A 7,213-nucleotide genomic window follows, 5' to 3' on the forward strand; every position below is an offset into this window, starting at 1 on the left:
TATCCACCTATGAATAATATTATTGTGGTTTTACTCACAGAAATTTCTACTACACAAACATAACTACTGTCTTCAGGTAGCACTTGCTTTATAGTTGCCTTCTACATTGAAAGGTTCTTCCTACTTTGTAGTCAACTAGCTATTTTGATCCTCCTTGAATCAAAAATGTTCCAGAGTTTGTGTGCATACAGAGTGAATGCAATTTGTTTTCCCATTTTTTTTTCAGTACCAGGAATCGAACTCAGGACCTTGTGCTTACCAGGCAGGTGCTTATGCTGCAGAGCTATATCCCCACCTCCAACCCAAGGTATCTACGGACATCATTCCTTGTCACTATTCCACCTGAGTGAAATAACAGGTGCAGCACTGTAGGTCTTATATGTACGCCAGAGATGATCAAAAGCATTGGAGGGGGTATGCAAGATGTTTCTGTGGATACTACATCTTTTTACAAGAGGGGCATGAGCACCCATGAATGTTGGCATCAGCAGGAGCTGGTTTAGTCCCTCCCCATACACCCTGAGGGACATCTGTCTCTGCAATACAGGACTAACCAGCAGGTTCAGACGGCAGGCTCTTCTCGTAGAGAGATAATTTTCATGGTAATTTCAGAACGGCTAGCTGGGTTCTGTCCTTCTAGTATCCTCCTCGCTGTCCCCCACACGAGGTGATGTTCATTGTGTCCCATGCCAGACTCATTTTATTTCCTCAATTACCAACTCTTTTCTCCTTTTTCATTTCATGGTGGTGCCATTCATCTTGCGGGGAGTCAGTCGGTCTCTCGGTCTCTCTATTTTTTAAATTAATTATATCGAGAAAGGAATAGCAATGAGACAGTTTCAAAACAGGTTAGTAGGACAGTTACAATAATTAGTACATTGCATATTGTTGTCTTCATAGTAGTTAGTCATTGTACAAGATGCAGACATGATCTCCTGTCCAAACACTATTAGTACAAATCTTTCTTCTCATTGAATTAAGAGAAAGTCGCTGTGTATCTATCCTATTTTGTATATACAGAATATATATATATATATATATATATATATATATATATCAACAAAATAGCCCTTCATTTATATCCCCTTTTTTGTTTAGTTTTGTCAGAGACAGGTATTCCATTGCCATTCAAATATTTTAGGTGCATGAATTCAGCAAAATAATCCAATATGGTCCAGTAGTCCATAATAGTAGTGGGTTATCCACAGGACTGCCAGTATCAGAAGTTGTTGATTTGAGCCTTCTCTCTGTCTCCCTAGGTCTCTGTCACTCTTTCCTTTTCTGTTTCTCTCTGAATCAGTCTGTTTTTCTGTCTCTGTTTCTATCCATCTCTTTGTCACTATCTCTGTCTCTGTCTCACTCTCACTCTCTCTCTCTCTCTCTCTCTCTCTCTCTCTCTCTGCCTTTCTGTCTCTCTCTCTTGCCTTTTTTCTCACTCTGTCTCTCTCTCTGTTTCTTTGTATCTCTTGGTAAGTCTTTCCATCTTTCTCTGTCTCTTTGTCTCTCTGTCTCTGCCTGCCTGTCTCTCAAACTTGCAATCCTCCTGCCCCTGTTCTTTTTCTAAACCCACATATCACCCGATTTCTGCGTTTAAAACCCTCCAGTGACTTTATTGCTTACCAAATGGAAGTCAAGGTCCTTAACATGGTACACAAAGTGTATTTCCTGGTCTGACAACTCTTCTCTTAGCTTTGGATTTGTCTCTCCTTTGACCTGTGCTCCTTCAGCATCTGCTCCTCCACTCTTCCAAGTTACCTCGCCAGAGCCTCTACTCCCAACTCTGGCCAGGCTCTGTTTGCAGAAGGTCTTTCTCTTCTCAGCTCAGTGTAGCCCTGTCCCCAGCATTCCAGACTCAGCAGCATTGCATGTTCCTGGGTGCTCCGACTGCATCCTTGTCAAAATTGCCCTGACTCCTATGCCTGCCAGCTTTGGATGTTCACCGTCATTCAGCCTACCAGACATGCAATACTCTAAACACCTTCTTGTCTCCTACTGGACAGTTGCCTCCACCCACGGGAAGCACTCAAAGCACTCACTGTCTCCCGCATATGGTGCAGCATTTACTCTGAATAAATGTCCTATTCAAAAAAGCTTGGCAGAAATCACAAGTTGGATACACATCACCTTTTTAAAATGTCACAGCGAATATATCAAAAGAGACTTTTCATAGTTGTTCTCCAGGTGAATGCATCTTGAAACATACTCCTTGTGAACTATAAATCGCTCGCCCAAGTAAGAGCTCTGAAGATTGCAATGTATCTGTACTCTTAGAAAATCTGTGATCAAAAGTCCTTTGCTTTGGAATTTTACCCCACTAGAATTGATGGCAGACTAGGGGGACATTTTAAACGCATAGGGCTCTCTGCGGAGAGAAGTCATACAGCACATCTCACTGTGTCCTGTGAGCAAAGGTCAAACAAAACAAAAGAGTTCTCAGGAATTTATCCAGGGGCCAGGGAGATGGCTGGGGCTGGGGAGATGGCACAGTAGAATAAGTGCTTGCCAGCAAAAAAAGCAAATGAAAAATAAATAGAGAAAAGTGCAACACACATTCAGAGGTCAAGCTCCTTCAAGTGCTCAAGGGTTAAAAAGATCTTCTCAGTCATCAAAATATCAACTTGTCAATGTTAAAAGCATGAACATTAACAGAGAAATGGATAAATGAAATGTAATTGCACCTAGCAGAGAATGACTCCATGATGACAAAGGAAAAGTTGAGTCACTTGTACACAAAAGGATTTCCTAGAAATCAAAGTGTTAATTGAAATAAATCAGACATACAGGGCCAGGGAGATGGCTCAGTGGAATAAACTCTTCCCTGAGTTCAATCCCCGGTTCTGCCAAACAAACAAACAAACAAACAAAACCCTTAAATATCACATTATTTATCTTATATGAGACACCCAAAGAATAAATAAACTATAGAGCAAAATAAAAGAAAAATAATTGAAAAGAAGGAGCTGAATCTTTAGCAAATGGAAATGTAGTCAAGGAGGGAAGGAGAAGGGGTTGTAAAATCAATGAAGATGTGCTCTATACAGGTACCAACTCGCTGTAGTGAATGTCACCAATGTGTACTGCAAATTTGTACTGATAATGAAAAATGTTTCAAAATACCCATTGGACTCAATAAGCTAATCTATTCTATATACATCTGGGTTAAGAATCCATCTCTCCCGATGGATCACTCAGGATTTCACTACAGAAACAGATATAACGCAAGATGTAGTAGTGTATAAGAAATTACAAGATTGGTTTATGACGGTTGGCTCTGGAGTCAGACTAGGCACACAGAGGGTGTGCACAGATTGGATACAAGGATTCAGTTCACGGTCTGGAGCTCCCTGCAGTGTTTCCTGCAAGTTCGTATCGGGAGACCAATAGGTCTGCAACAGAAGCAAAGATCAGGTAGCTGATGGGTTAGTGATAGAAGGCTTAGGATCTTACACCAGAAGGCTGTAGGAGCCAAGGCGAAAGATGAAAAGTCCACGCCAGTAGCCAGGAGAAGTCCATCTCACTGTGAAGATGGGAGCTCTTCTGAGGAAAATGAATGCTCCATCATTCCTCAACTCCTTTTTAATATACTTTAAGTGACAAGTCACTCTGGGTGGGGCCTCCATCCCCTCGGGTGTGGAATTGCTGAGCCAATTTAGTTGTTTTTAACTTCTCAAGTTGACGCAATCTATCAAGCACTACACTCTCATACACGCATTGACACTTAGACATTCCCTCATACATACCTGTCTATGTTCAGGCTGTGCATTCAGAGTGGAGCTCATGTGGAAAGAAACAAAACATAGGAAGTCTGTTGGTCTGCTCCACTCACAGATCATCACATTTTAAGCATCTTGATGTCTTTCCTTATCTGTTCTTCATCTGTGCCAAGCAGGAAAGGTCTTACACCAGAATGTTTAAGGTTCACAAGCTCAAGTACCATGACATTCAGTGGCGTGACACAAATGAGTCTTTAATGGACTATGTGAATGACTGTGTCATCGACATGTCATGGAGCCGGACTTGGACTCCTTCAAGGATGAGGCATTTGCCAATTGCAGTCTGGGATATTCCCTTTCCAAATCACAAGCATAACATAAACAAGGGAAGACTTGCCTATCGATTTCTTTGCAAAGCATTCAACAGTCCCTGTTTGAATTGTCACTATTGCTGTTCAAATTGTAGCTTCACTTGGCCAAGACACTTGGGTGCAGAGAACGCAATCTGCTAGGCAGTTAAGGCCGGGAAAATTCTACAGGGAAACAGATAACTCATCATCGCTGGAAAGCATGCAACAGCAGGTGCAAAACTGTGGAATGAGGGATAAGTCCCTCGGGCCGGGGTGCAGGGTACCCCAGCAAAAGAGTTGCTCATTCACCTTTCGCCAAAGCAAACTTCATTATTGCACTCCTATGACCATACTAAAGCTTACTACTCCGGGAATGCATTTGTGCAAAGCCATCAGCACCCGGCAAGGGAAAGCATCCGTCATCTGTGCATTGTTTGCCAGTTACTTTACTAACACAGGATGTGCAAGGAGGGATTTTGGAAAATGACCAGGTGACACTGTGGAGACGGTAAGTTGCCACCACTGGCCATATGTAGGACTTTCATAACAAATGTTCAGCACTTGTGGCCATTAACCTGAAGGCTGGGGCTCTAAAGATGAACAGTGGGTGTATTTCTGCTTTGGGAACTTTCAGAGAGAGACGACTGGCCCTGACCATGGTGAGTGATGCACCAGGAGGGATCTTTCTTGGGTACATTACTTATCCTGAGGAGGCTTGAGAATGGGACTTTTGGGGTTTGACCTTAAACAAAAATTGATAGATAGTAGTGTAATATAGGCAAGTTGAGTTATCACCTGAAACACAACGGGTCTGCAAAACAGAAAGGGTTTGAAGAATTCTATTTTAGTGACAAGAAGAGATACAGCACAATGCAAAAAGCTTTCATGTTAGATAAAGAGAGAAGGACAATAGAATATGGAAGTATGCCAGCCAGATAGCTCAGCTGATTAAAGCCAGGGACTGGGGTTTATTCCCCAGCGTGCTGTGCTGGCCCCACCCCTGGGGATTGCTGAGACAGCCATAGAGACTGGGCGTGGTGGCGAGCCCTTGTAATCCAAGCACTTGGAAGGCTGAAAACAGGAGAACCACTACGAGTCCTGTCTGTGTAGTGAGTCCCTATAGACCTATACTAAATACATTTTAAAATATAATAAAAATAAAACAAGCGAATATGGAAGGCATAGAAAAAAAGGATGGAAGAGAGACAGGTTTCTCTCATTAGGAAATACACAACATTAATTGCTAAAACAAAACAATTGGTAATAAGGTAATTTCATAAGGTCACATAAGGTTATTTCTTTTTCCAAATTATAGATGTTTTTTATTCCCATTCAGTATACAGGAAACACACATGTGCAAGTCCTTAAAGAAGTCCTTTCTGTGGACAAACGTGGAAAACTCCCAAATCTTGCCCATCCTCTCTGTTCAAGGCATTGCAATTCCACAGTCTTGAAATTCTCTCCTAGATGAAAATTTCTCAGTTTTGGCAAAAAAGACTTCAGATTACACAGTAGCCCTAATGCCTCATCCCAGATCTCTGCACTTATGTCAATACCTGTATCACCTACCTCAAATCTCAAGACGCTTGAAATTATGGCCTTTCAACACACTGATGAAGGCCTCTTTCTAGTTCAGATGAGAATATCTTAGGTCTGGATCAACTTTGCATGGCTGAAAGAACAGTAGATTCTAGAATTCAGCACCTCTGTCTATAAGACATTGGAAGTTTCCTGTCCTACCCCAAAATGTAACAACACAACATGGCTAAATGCCCCTCAGAGGGCCAGTGTCTTGGCAGTGTTTTTCCCCATCGGGAAAACCCTTTTCTAGATTTAGCACCAAAGGGAAAACACTCACTTTTAGTATCATATCCTGGAAACAGAAGAAAACATAAACCTTTTTCTCTTTCCTTACTCATCTTGGTGCAAAGACATTCACAAACAAAAACAAATATGAAAAAAAAAAAAAAAAGAAAGAAAACTGTTCCTGTAAGTTAGGATGGAAGTCACACTAATCATTGGGCTTCTATCACTGCAGGTGGAAACTGCAGTCTAGGGGGAAATCCTGTTGTTACTGTCCTGATCCCCCGTGTTGGACTTTTGGCCACCAGTCTCAACTGCAGCTTGCATCTACTTCACACACTCTTCTATAGTAAAAATGTTCTCCCAAATTAAAAAAACCATTTCATTTCATTTTCATGATTTTTTTCTTTTCTTTCAAAGAAAGATTGCAGTGGCTAAAGTATCGGAACACATACTCCTAGTGGAAGATCAGGTAACTTGGGTGTGTTTTCCAGTGGAAATTTCACAGTTTGCATTAGGGCATCAAATTACATATGTGCTTAATGCTCATGAAGGTCATTATAGGAATATCATGCCACCTCATGTGTAGGGACTTGTTGGCATCTTGGTGTGCTCCAGACAGAAATGGTAGCAAGAATGAGGAAAAGACAGACAAGAGAAAAGAGCAGGGTTTAGGTGTAGGTCTGTTTGCCTGATGAGAAAAGGACCCAAAGAACAAAAGTACAGGCATTTATTTATACTCTTGCAAAGTTAGTGTCATGAGGCACAAGACTGCCTAGTGACTAGTTCTTGAAATTGTCCAGGCAGGATGTTTTCCTCAAGACTGAGGTAGCTTAACTGTGTTAGACACTGGGGCTTTGTCTTGCCCTACCACTTAGGATCCAATTCTAGCTTCAGCTGCTCCCAACACTCATGTGCCTAAGAGATGTCAGTCATAGAGGCTTTCAAATTTTAAATAGGAAATTCTGAGAACCCAAATGCTTTTGACCTTGGATGGGTATATTTTCCTTTGAGCTCTGCTGGAAATTACAGTTGTCATGGAGAAAAGCTGGTGGGTTGCACCTGAGAACCAGAACCTTAGAAAACATTAAATCAAGTCTGCGTGGCTTTTGGAGGGCTGGAAGCCTGGGCTTTGTTGACCGTTGAACCTTTTGTTCTTTTCTGAAGCCTTCACTCAGAGCTCTGTGAAAACAAATACTCCACAGAATCTACAACACCCTAGAGAATCCACTTGCATGTAATTAATTTTCTTGCTTATATTATGAGACCATTTGCAAGCTGTTGGGAAGCCAATTGTTTGTCCTTTCAAATCATTTTTTAAACGCTTGGTCCTACCTGTCTCTTATC

The sequence above is a fragment of the Octodon degus genome, unplaced genomic scaffold (genome assembly GCF_000260255.1).
Source record: "Octodon degus isolate 3935 unplaced genomic scaffold, OctDeg1.0 scaffold00291, whole genome shotgun sequence".
Taxonomy (NCBI): domain Eukaryota; kingdom Metazoa; phylum Chordata; class Mammalia; order Rodentia; family Octodontidae; genus Octodon; species Octodon degus.